Source organism: Macaca nemestrina, chromosome 11, assembly GCF_043159975.1.
Source record: "Macaca nemestrina isolate mMacNem1 chromosome 11, mMacNem.hap1, whole genome shotgun sequence".
In the NCBI taxonomy this organism is placed as follows: domain Eukaryota; kingdom Metazoa; phylum Chordata; class Mammalia; order Primates; family Cercopithecidae; genus Macaca; species Macaca nemestrina.
This window is the reverse complement of record NC_092135.1, coordinates 110817701-110830215: the sequence shown is the minus strand read 5'-3', so window position 1 is coordinate 110830215 and position 12515 is coordinate 110817701. Positions and strand designations below refer to the sequence as shown.

General features: G+C 36.8%; 1 protein-coding gene across 1 annotated transcript in view; it reads left to right on the top strand.

The window, feature by feature from the left end:
- The window catches only part of LOC139357207 (uncharacterized), a 302109-nt gene that overhangs the window by 29487 nt on the left and 260107 nt on the right, over window positions 1-12515 (top strand). The window contains exon 2 of the mRNA XM_071073328.1: window positions 4628-4685. The gene's annotated coding sequence lies outside the window, so the exon portion shown is untranslated. The remainder of the gene's footprint in view (window positions 1-4627; window positions 4686-12515) is intronic.

Genomic DNA, 12515 nt, shown 5'->3' with positions numbered 1-12515 from the left:
GTATCAATACTTTGTTCTCTTTTTATTGCTGAGTACTATTCAATGGTATGGATGGATGTACCATAGTCAGTTTAACCAGTTACCCGTTGAAAGGACTGGAGGGTTTCCACTCAGGCTATTACACATCGCATTGTTACGAGCATTCCTGGGCAGGTTTTTCTACAAACCTAGGTTTTCATTTCTCCAGGATAAACCCAGAACTGCAACTGCTGAGTGGTATAATAGTTATGTATTTATTTAGGGCTTTAGGAAATGCCCAGACTGTTCGCCAGAGCGGCTGTACCATTTTATGTTCCCACTAGTAATGAATTAGTGGCTAATTTCTTTGTTTCTGAGGTGTAGATATGCATATCCTGGATATGTAAAAACCCTGGAATTCTTATCTATATGGAGATGGATATGACTTTCCTGGTTGTATGAACCCTGGTTTCCTTCCTCCTTGGATATGGATGTATAAGTGTCAAGCTGTGTAACGTAGGCCTCCTTTATCTTTCGGTATGGATGTGAGCTTCTACCCTGTGTAATCCTAGCCTCTTCATCCTCGTTTAGGAATATGAGCTTTCTGCTGAATAAATCTGGACTTCTTTCTCTCCATCCTTGGTTCTGAGTGCAAAATTCTTGGACCTATTTTTAACAGAGGTTAATAATCACCTTTTAAAATATTCCTTATGATTGTCCTATTTATCAGTTAAGACCTTTGTGTGAAACAGCTAATTTTGGAGCCAGTTATTGTAATTTTTAGTTATGACATAAACATTGTGAAAATTGTCAGTCAAAATGCAGTCACTTGTGTTAAAAATCTCTGACAAATAGAGGTAAGGAAAGCCATGAAGGGAGAATTCTCGTGCATAAATGTCCCAAAGGAAGTATCACAAAATTGTCCACAAAAACCACAATCTTGCACAAAGGCCATCACAATCTTACAATCTTACACCTCTGTCAGAACATCTGCCCAGCAACTGCCTGTCCACCCTTGGACTGGCACCACCCTTGTTGTTACTGATCCTTGTAGCCAGAATAATTATCTAAAAACAGTGACACAATCCGCATTTTTCCTTTAGAAACCTCTGTCTTCCTTTACTTTCCTGAATACTCGCATAGTTAACTATGGCACATATGTTCTCACTGCAATACCTTTTTCTGAATAAACATAATTTCCTTTTGCAGAATCTCCTTCTGTGTTTTCTATCTAGGTTGACAATATAAATTCGTGAAAACCATAAAATTCATAAATAGACCGTTATCAAGAATTGTACTTGTCTATACATTAAGGGGACTTTATATGCTTTCATCCTTACCTATTTTATATAAATATATATATAAAATACTAGATATAAATCAATTGGTTTGGTAATTTCTTCTCATATTTTACATATTTTTAATTAGTGGGAGCGTCAAAGCCTTTTGCCTTCACTGCAAATGAAAGCATGATTTGTATTGGTTTAACAACTACTTTTTGGCCCCTAAAATCAATTGTTTGTCCTTATTGCCAAGAAAGAAAGCTGAAATTATTCACTAGTGTATGTAAGAATTACCTGAAATTTTATATTATTTCGTGAAAACAAAGTGATTTATTTGTATGTTGCATTTTAAGGGTAATAATTGAATAAAACTAAAGTCAGTTTATAATAACCTACACAATCACCTTTTGTTCAGACTACCTTAATGGACATGCTACCCTCTCTTGGGGAGATTTTGTCACCTTCAGGATAAAATGAAGAAAAAGGTTTTAAACGCAAGTTATGGTGATATAGAAGCCTCATACTGTATCTTTTTTTAAATTTTTGGACGGAGTCTTGCTCTGTCACCCAGGCTGGAGTGCAGTGGTGCTATCTCAGCTCACTGCAGCTTCCACTTCCCGGGTTCAAGCGATTCTCCTGCCTCAGCCTCCCAAGTCGCTGAGACTACAGGTGCCCACAACCATGCCCGGCTAATTTTTGTATTTTTAGTAGAGGTGGGGTTTTGCCATGTTGGCCAGGCTGGTCTTGAACTCCTGACCTTAGGTGATCTGGCTGCCTCAGCCTCCCAAAGTGCTGGGATTACACACATGAGCCATCGTGCCCAGCTTCATTCTGCATCTTTAAAATGAACATGTATGGCTAAAGAAGCATTATGTTTATTTGAATGCTATTATAATATTGAAGTTGAAACTTCAATATGATTAAAGGAAAGAAAAATTTTTGCAATCTACTCATCTGACAAAGGGCTAATATCCAGAACCTACAAAGAACTCAAACAAATTTACAAGAAAAAAACAAACAACCCCATCAAAAAGTGGGCAAAGGATATGAACAGACATTTCTCAAAAGAAGACATTCATACAGCCAACAGACACATGAAAAAATGCTCATCATCACTGGCCATCAGAGAAATGCAAATCAAAACCACAATGAGATACCATCTCACACCAGTTAGAATGGCAATCATTCAAAAGTCAGGAAACAACAGGTGCTGGAGAGGATGTGGAGAAATAGGAACACTTTTACACTGTTGGTGGGATTGTAAACTAGTTCAACCATTATGGAAAACAGTATGGCGATTCCTCAAGGATCTAGAACTAGATGTACCATATGACCCAGCCATCCCATTACTGGGTATATACCCAAAGGATTATAAATTATGCTGCTATAAAGACACATGCACACGTATGTTTATTGCGGCACTATTCACAATAGCAAAGACTTGGAATCAACCCAAATGTCCATCAGTGACAGATTGGATTAAGAAAATGTGGCACATATACACCATGGAATACTATGCAGCCATAAAAAAGGATGAGTTTGAGTCCTTTGTAGGGACTTGGATGCAGCTGGAATCCATCATTCTTAGCAAACTATCACAAGAACAGAAAACCAAACACCGCATGTTCTCACTCATAGGTGGGAACTGAATAATGAGATCACTCGGACTCAGGAAGGGGAACATCACACACCGGGGCCTATCATGGGGAGGGGGAAGGGGGGAGGGATTGCACTGGGAGTTATACCTGATGTAAATGACGAGTTGATGGGTGCAGCACAGCAACATGGCACAAGTATACATATGTAACAAACCTGCACGTTATGCACATGTACCCTCCAACTTAAAGTATAATAATAATAATTAAATAAATAAATAAATAAATAAATAAATAAAAAAGAAAAAAAAAAAAAAGTTTTTCTGTAAGTATAATATCAAAGAAATAGATATCAGTCCCATGTTTATCAAATATGAATAAACAAAATTCTACTTAATATTCATTACGCAAAAAAAAAAAAAAAAAAAAAAAAAAAGGAAAGAAACCAATTTTAATTTCTGTTAAGGGGTTTTTTTTTTTTTTGCAAAGATGAAGAGGTCTGTCTTAAGAGCACAATGAATAAATACCGTCATTTAACCAGTTAATTTTTACAGCGTTCTTATCTACTTGTTTATCCATATTGAGTTTTTAAAAAATCAGTTAATTTATAGATTTGTGGGTTTTTTTGTGTTGTATAAATACAACCTTAAAAGACATTGTTCTGTGTTGTAATTCCACTCTATGTACAAAGACATTTCATTTTAGGACCAGTAAATGTTAAAGCTAATAGAAAACCACGTCAACATTTACTTTGTTTAACTCATTTTCCAATATTATCATTTTAATTGTTTAATTCCAATGCCTAAAATTTGTTATTAATGATATAAGAATATGCAATATGTTCAATTTAAAGTATAGCATAATATGAACATACTTTATGATATTTTAAAGTGTTTTTTCAGTATTCTTCAGTATTTTTTCAGTATTTTTCCAGTATTTTTTTCAGTATTTTAAAAAATTGCAAATACATGACCTTAAAAATTCTAGAGAAGAACAAATAAATATTCAATCTTGTATTTACTCCTACCTGTTCTCAAAGATGTGTATCCATCCAGTCCTCTTTTTACAGTGTCACAAATAATTAAATATGTGTATATGCTTTTATATTTTTACATAAAATATCCATAGTATTCTATAACTTACTTTTTCATGTAACATTATATGACAAACATCTACCTTGAGTCAAGTACCCTAGAAAACAGAGCTTAAAGAAAAAGCTGATGTGCTCACTTATTCGCAGGCAAATCCCAGAGAAATAGGAATAAGGGAAGAAAAGAGAACAAATATGATGGGATACATTACTGGGCTGACTATGTGGGTGTCAGTTGCAACTGACTGCATGATCTCATGGGATCATCTTCCCAGATGTTGAGTAAACTGTTTCATGTCAGGACAGTTAATCTCTGAAATGAAGGGAGAAAAGTGTTATCTATTAGCTCAGTCTCCCACATGTGAAAAGTTCATTCTCTGTACAGGGCATTCAGTTCCCCTGTGATTCCAGATTACCAGTGTGTAATCTGGTAATTACTTTTACCTTAAACTTAATTGTGATATTAAGTTCTCACCAGTGTGTGAGAACTAAATGGATTCCCCTGCCACTAATAGCTCAGCAGCAACAGAAAATCCCTGGGGGCCTAAGGTGGGCAGTATAGTAATGTCTGAGAAAGTGAATTGTCACCGTAACACCAGGGTAAAACTAGGGCCTGAACACAAGTACCATCAAAAGAATCTGATGTGCTACTATATATTGATGACTGAAACATGCTTTTCTGGGTTTCTTGTGCCTTACAGGTATAGCTCATACCTTTAAATGGCTGAATAGTACTTCATTGAAGGAATACACTACAAGGTATTTAAATAATCTAATAATATTTGTAATGATAATAAAGGAAAAAGGAAATAAGGCAAGGAAGGATGGGAAAGGGCAAACTATTGTCTTTGGTCTTTAGTCAGGAACTTGTCAGTGAATTCTTTCATCCAAAACTCCAACCTCTATTTCCTACCTCTAACTCACTCAAGATCCAATCCCATATGCATTCTTCCAATTCCTGTTGATACATATTAGCTAGGTCATGAAATGCCTTTAGCATGGGAGCTGGGATTATACTTCCGTGCACAAGTTGTGTTAAGACGTGATCTGGCTATTGGCCTAGAAGCAGTGAGAGATGATAATGTTACACCTTGAGATCATGCAAATTTACAATTTCAGTGTAATCATTACACAGTCTCCGGGCAAGCAGAAACTGTTATTCTCTGGTGAGGAAGATGAGGCTGCTTATATCAGCCAGGAAATCTCAGGAGAATCCAGGGGTTCAAGATTACAATGCTTATCCACCTAAATGTCATTATCCCAGATACTAATGGTCTCAAGATTTTCTATCTGGGTTTTGACAATGACTTGGGAGAATGCTTGCAACTGTACATTTAGTTCTGTTTACATCTCTAACAAGGCCGTAAATGGATTCCAGTCTTAATTTTTCACCACAGTCTGTCCTGAGTTTATATTAATGCTACCATAGCAATCCTCTGGCAATCAGAACATGCCTTAAGTTAGCAATTAACTGCTTTGAGCCTATCATTTTCTTTTTACAAGTTATCTAGGCCTATCAAAAGTAGCAACCTTACTCCATTATCTTTTAATTTATCATTTACCCATACTGATTACCACAAATACTTGGGCTCCTTCTTTTACCTTTACATTAAACTTAATTGTGATATCATTGTGTGCCATGGGTTATTAGCATCCTACTTAACACAGTAATGGTATCCCTCTTGCCTTCCAACAAGTGGGCATTCCAACTCCAAAATCCCATTTTAAAGGTCTGTGTTCTAGAACATTTTCTGGTCTCGAATTGCTTGAGTCCTTGTATTAGTTTCCTGGGGATACCATAACAAATTACCATAAATTGGGTGGCTTAAAACAACAGAAATGTATAATCTCCTTTTTGAAGAGATGAGAAGTGCTAAATGAAGGTGGGTGTCATCAAGGCCATCTTTCCTCTGAAATCTCCAGGGGAAGATCCTTCCTTGCCTTTTCCAGTATGGGGTAGCCCTATGAGTTCCTTGGTTTATGGCAGCATAAGTCCAATTTCTGCACCAGTCTTCACATGGTTTTCTCCCTGTGTGTTTTTGTCTCTTTTTTCCTGAGGAGGACACCAGTCATACTGGATAAGGGCCAACCCCACTCCAGTATGACTTCATCTTCACTAATTACATCTATAATGATGCTATTTCCAATAAGATCACACATTCTGAGATATTGAAGGTTAGGACTTCAACACATCTTTTGGTGGGGCACAATTTAACGTATAATGGCCCTCACTCCTTCGAAAAAGAGCCTGAGCCAAGGATTAAATGTTGATGGGCAAGTGTGATTCCATTGGTGAGAGAATGAGGGAAATGGGAAATGTTAGAGGGAAGACCAGGAAATAATTCACAGTCAAATATTATCATTTTAGCCACATTTCTCAAGGCACAGCGAAGTACAGTTGTTTACAAAGCAAATGTGCTTATTTATTCATGTATGATATTTTCAGATAAAGAATAAAGATAAAATTAGGCTCAAGCAAGTCAATCCCAGGGAGTCAGGAATAGAGCATAACTTTTCTGCTTGGTGCTCTTCTGGATCCTGTCTCCCATTGGTTATAATTTGCCCATTAGGGCTTTAACTCCTCTATAACTGGGTTGTTATATGTCATGTTATATAACTGGGTTGTTATATGTTAATGTCCTAGACCCTTTAGCAGCATCTTGGTAAACCCAGCTGTGTGGTGCTTTATCCATGTCTGGAAACAGTGAGAAGAGTGAGAGACTTCAGGCATGTGACCAGACAGTCATGTGAATGGGTGTTACGTGTATCTTTAGGTTTACAATTTCAGCTCCCATCGCCATTTGCTTGATATTCATGAGGGAAAGGAGTAAGAGGAGAAGTCTTCCTCTTTCAGGTATGATTCTCTAATTAATTACTCCGATATTTTTGCACAATCTATTCTTGCTCTTTGTACTTATTAACTCTGAGCATGGAAAACCTTTGAGAATTTCTTTGATATTTAGACCTCTTCTACTCAGGGCATTTGGGGCCATAGTTTCCCTGCTCTATTTCCCCCAGTGATCAGACCCTGTCTACTTCTAGTATCTTCTCAAATTGTCATCAGAATCTCTTACTTTCCAAAACTGCAATTTTTATTTAAAAAATTATTTTTCTATGATTTCAGAGTAATTAGGAACAGGAGGAAAAAAGAAAATTGTGCTTGTTCTGCCATCTTAAACTGAATGATACCCACTTAGTTTGTTGATTGTGGAAATAAGTATCCCACTGTTCTAGTTTCACTAATAGTTCTATTGGATTTATAAGTTAGAGTTATTCTGGGTTTAAGAGTTAAAGAGTAAACCACATAGATGGTAATTAACATAAGGAGGAAAAATCAGGGCGTTAGGAACCTACCAGACTGAAAATTTAGAGAAATGCATTATGATAAACAGATGAGCTCATTGGCCCAAGAGGTTTTTCTGACCATCCTATTTCATGTCTCCTTCCCTTTCTCCATCACTCAGAATCCACACCCTGCTTGATTTTTCTCCACAATCCTTATGGCTGCTTGAGATTTTATTATTTGTTTATTTTCTACCTATCCTGTCAGATTTCATGAGGAAATGGCTTGTTTCTGTTTGTTGCAGTATCCTCAATTCTTAGAATGATGTTTGGGTGCATGTCTGGTTCTCAATAAATACTTATTTAATGAAAGAAAGAATGAGCCATGGAAGTTCGTTATTGGAAGAGATATTTAAAAACTACTTTATGTACCCATCTAAAACTTGAATTGCCTAAATAACATGTCAACTAAGCAGTCATTCAGACATGATACTATGTGTGTTTATGTTTGGTTTTGGGAAACTTTCTGCTTTCCATGATGTCCATTAGTCCTCAGAAAGTTGGACCATAACAGAGTATCTCTCTGATATTTTTAAGAATCTTTTTTTATTCCTTGAGATACTTCCATGTGGTAGTGTTTAATATATTTGAATACCATTTGGATGGCATGGTTCTCCTGAGTAGTCTTTTATACTGGCCCCTGATCTCTTCAATTATTACTACCTAGGCATGATTTCTATTCTGTGTTAGTGCATGGTTCTATATACAAATAGGTATAATGATAGAATAAGAAAGATAATTCAGAAATATGTAACCATAGGCACAGCAAGAATTTCTTTATATGAAGATAAAGTGGATTCCTGTGGGATAATGTCCGCCTTCCCTTCCAAAAGCTAGTGAGATTTGGTTCTAGGATCCTCTGTCCTGGTGGATTTGTAACTCTGCAAGTTTTGAGGGAAGAACTAGGGAAGCAAGAGTTGCCTCTTCCACTCCTAAGTCTCTCTGTTTCTTTTATCTCATGTATATCCTGTGCTCTTCTTTGGTTTGCTGACTGAGCAGTAATCTCAACACTGTCATGTTCATGTTGTCATTTACATCAGTTATTAAAGCTAGACCAGCTTTTGTGGTTGGTTCTAGTTTATAAGCGTCTTCTCCAATCCTAGTTATTCTTTTCAGAATGCATTGCAAGTCAGATATGACATTCAAAAGTAACCCACATTTTCCAGGTGTGGTCTGATCAACACAACCTAGGTTTGGATTATTACCTCCTTTGTTCAATTAATACTGCCTAAAACCTAATCCGCTTTTTTGGAGGATCTGCCATGCTCATGACTCACATTGACTTTACCTCCCACTAACCTCCCTGAGTCATTTTATAGCTGATAAGTATTGTCTTCCCTGTCCCAAACTTATGCCTCTGGCTTTTTGAATTTGAGAGCAATTCTCAAGACTTATTACTGCTAGATTTATTCTATTGTTCCAGTTGGCTAAGATCTTTTTATTCCATTGCTACAGCCTGTCAAGATCTTTCTGGATTCTAATTATTTCATCCCAGTTAGACAATGTCCTTCTCAGCAATCTGCAAATGATGATTTAATATGTGTTCCTTTTATGTCTGCAAGTCAATAATAAAAATTCTGAACTAGATAGGACAGGGTAAAGGAATTGGGATACATACGCAACTCCCTTCAGTTTTACATTGATCCAGTTTACAGTAGACTTTGGATATAGTTGTTTAACCTATTATTGATCCACGTAATTATTTTGCTTCTAGTACTTATTTCTCCATCTTATACAAAGGAAAATTGTGAAATTGTGTCAAACATGTTTCTTATAGATTAGGTTTACTAGGGTTCACAGATTTAACAGCATAACCTCACAAATATGTGCAGGATGATGACTGTTATCTTCTTCCTGCTTCTCCTAATCCACTACACCCTGATTTGTGTCCCTGGAAGCTGTCCTTCGTACACTGCATTAACTAGATTCCTTTGTCCTGCACTGGCAGGAGATTGCAGGAGGGCAGGAGGAGAATGAGATCACAATGTGTATTTCCCCAGATTGCTCTCTTCATAGCCAGAGATAATCAGTAGTTTAGTGTAAGTGGCTTAGTTCTTCTACCAAAGTCCACAATATCCCTCCAATGAACTCTCCAGCTGAAGATACAGCTACAACCCTCTCCAGGTTCCCATACATATTTTCCTCCTGGCCCCTTCAAATCTAAAGGCCAGGGCAGGCTGCATGGTCTTGCAAATTGTGTGGTCATATAGGGTCTCATGCTTGGTTTAATGCTAGGCTATCCCTATCATGAAATTCTTAATCAATTTTTAGTGGGGGGGGGCTACATATTATTCAGACAGTCCTTCTGTGGTCGGTACTGATTCTCCCCAGTTGCTTTACTGCCTCTCTAAGTTTCCTTTAACCCTGACCCATGCTTTTATGAGGATTCTCTTTTCTAAACTCTCCTCTAGTACATTAATTTGTTATATGTGCATCTGTTCCCTTCCTGGACCTTGACTAATACAGAAGGAAATGAGGTGAGTCTAAGATTTTTTATGCGAGTCTTTGTTGGCTCCTAGTGATCATTGCTTCTTTAGGTTCTCTATACCTATTCCTTTATATAAAAGATTCTAAAATTTTAGCTGAAATCAATGTAACTTTTACTTGTCTTAATTTGCCAAATCTTTCTTTGTCCCAGTTTTCAAAGATTGGCTGGTGTTTGCCTGTCTCCAGTTTTATTCCTCTTTACTGTTTGTGATCGTCCCTCAAAGGTCACTGGAAATGTTTGGTTTAATGATTTAATTTGAAGATTCTTTAGAGACCTTTAGAAATAATTCAGGACCAGAAGTTTAACTATGCTTCCTTCTCCAGCTAAAGCTACAGTTTCCTCTTGTAAACATGTTTTGTCTTTTCTTCAGTCCAAAGAGAGGTTTGCTTTTTCCTTGTCATTAGTCAATATATCATTGGTCCCCAACAGAGAACATTCCCTTCCTTTCCTTCTACTTGCACTCATAAAAGACTTGAAATACATTTTTTTTTTGGAAAAAAAAAAAAACCAAAAAACCCTTCCTTTATTTGGTGCTACAAACATCCTGAAACTTAATTCTGTGCCACCATCTAATATTAATTATTTCCTCACTGTTTCTTTCATCAGATAGATCTTTTGAACCTATAGAGAGGACAGAGATATTAACATACAAATTCAGAGACTGAAGTCAGCCTCCACTCCCTTCCAGGTCTGAGAAGGAAGGATTCTTTACTGTTTCTGCCTCCTTAGGGCTGGAATCCTGTCATTCTGATTGGAATCCTCAGAATAGGGACATATCAGATTGATTTTCAACAGAAAAGGCCTGTAAATAGAAATGATTATAGGGATTCAAGTTTGGACTGCAAAGCAGAAAGGTTTCAGGTAAGAGTTGTAAGGAAGAATCCAGAAATATGGTAGGTGTTAGGGAGGCACTGTCATGAGGATGGCTGAGGCCTGAAAAGAGGGCACATTTTGTTTTGCTACAAACTGTCTGTTCAAGAGACTTATATAAGGATCTGAGTACTTTTCAATGCTTTTTTGGTGATTGCTGTGTTACACATATGCTAAGACCAGTTATGAGAAGGGCACTTCAAAATCTGAGCTCAGGAACTACATTGGTTTCTTTAAGATATCTGGTATTTTTCTCCCTCTGTGGCTTCATTATTTACAATTGCACAGTTAGAATTACATTTATGTGAACTCTTGAAGTCATCTTCTATCTCAGTATTTCCTGGCATAAAATCAAGCTTATCTAATTTTTTAAAATGAATATCCTGAAATCTTGGTCACTATTTCTGCAACTATATTCCATGCTATAATAGTCCTGGCAGATTTTATTTACAATAGACTAAAATAAAAATATTCTGTGGGAAATGTTTAGAAAATGCTGTTTATTATATATCCCTTCCAAGATGAGTATAGGCACATTCACATATTAAGGATTCTGCAAAGTGTTGCTATAAAGGCATTTGCTTAACTTGGTTTAGCCAAGGAATTCCCCAAACCATTTATACCTAAGTTTATTGTCTATACTCTGCACTAACAGGACTTCACTATTTGGTCTTGTTTTACATGATTTTACTATTCAATAAACTTAGGAAACTAAAGTTGTAAATATCTTTGTTGTTAAAATCAGGACCTCACAGAAAATCTATTTATCTAAACATTGCATTTACCCTTGTAGGGGCCATAGAATAAAAATTTCTTTTTCTCTGAAGTTTTGCAGAAAATCAACTTAGAAATGCAGATGAATAGGAGAAAAGCATATAAAATTTATTTTACTTTGCATAACATAAGGGAATCACAGGAGAATGATTACCCAATGATCCAATGGGGTACAGATGCCTATATACCCTTCTTCCTAGGGCAAAGGGAGATGGGGGAGTGTGGCAATTTGAGACATAATAAATGATTTTTAGGGGAAAATAAATGGATTTGAAGAAAATACAATGGCCTAGGACAAAGTCTTTTGATCCCACAGAACAGACAGTGACTGGTTAAATGATTCTCTTTGAAGTACTGAATGGACCAAAAAGGAAGACAATGGTTTGGACAAAAGTCTGTCCAGATCTGTTAGTATTTGTTCCTGCCATATGAATTAAGTGAATGCAAATGCAAGGAAGGGAACAGAGGTAATTGTTTTCTTCTTTGGTGGGTCTGGATTTCAGGCAGATAAAGGAACTTCAGAGACCAGCTTCATCAAGTGCTTTGATAGAGACAGAGGATTGATAGACAGGAAGGGGTAGGGGAAGGTCAAAGAGACCTTGAGGTTGATTCTTAGTTCAGTATGTCAAAGCTGCTGGGGTACCAGTTTCTGAGCCCCAATAACTTCATCAGAGTAAATATTCTCAGGACAATATAGCGTGAAAAGAATGTTTCCTCTTCAAAAATTCTGTTTGAAACCATATCCATGCCATGTTCACCAATCCTAAACAATAATTTTGTGAATCTTCTGCAGTCCTACTCTAGCTCCCACTTTGAAGGATCCACTGACCACCCCCTACATCTTATTAATACCTTCACTTTTTTCTCTGAAATTCAGATGCAACTAAGACTGTCAAAATAGCAATCTCCCTTAGCACAGTAAGCAAATAAAACTAGCTTTGCTTTATCAACAGATTATTTTCAGGCTGGTGTCAGCATTTAAGGGTCTGGTCACAGAATACTCTTTTCACATAAACTTATTTCCATCCTGGAGAACAAGTGTTTGAAGGACACACTTGAGGGGATGTAGGCTCACAGGATTGTGCAGGAGGATTCAGTCCCCAAGAAGACCTGGA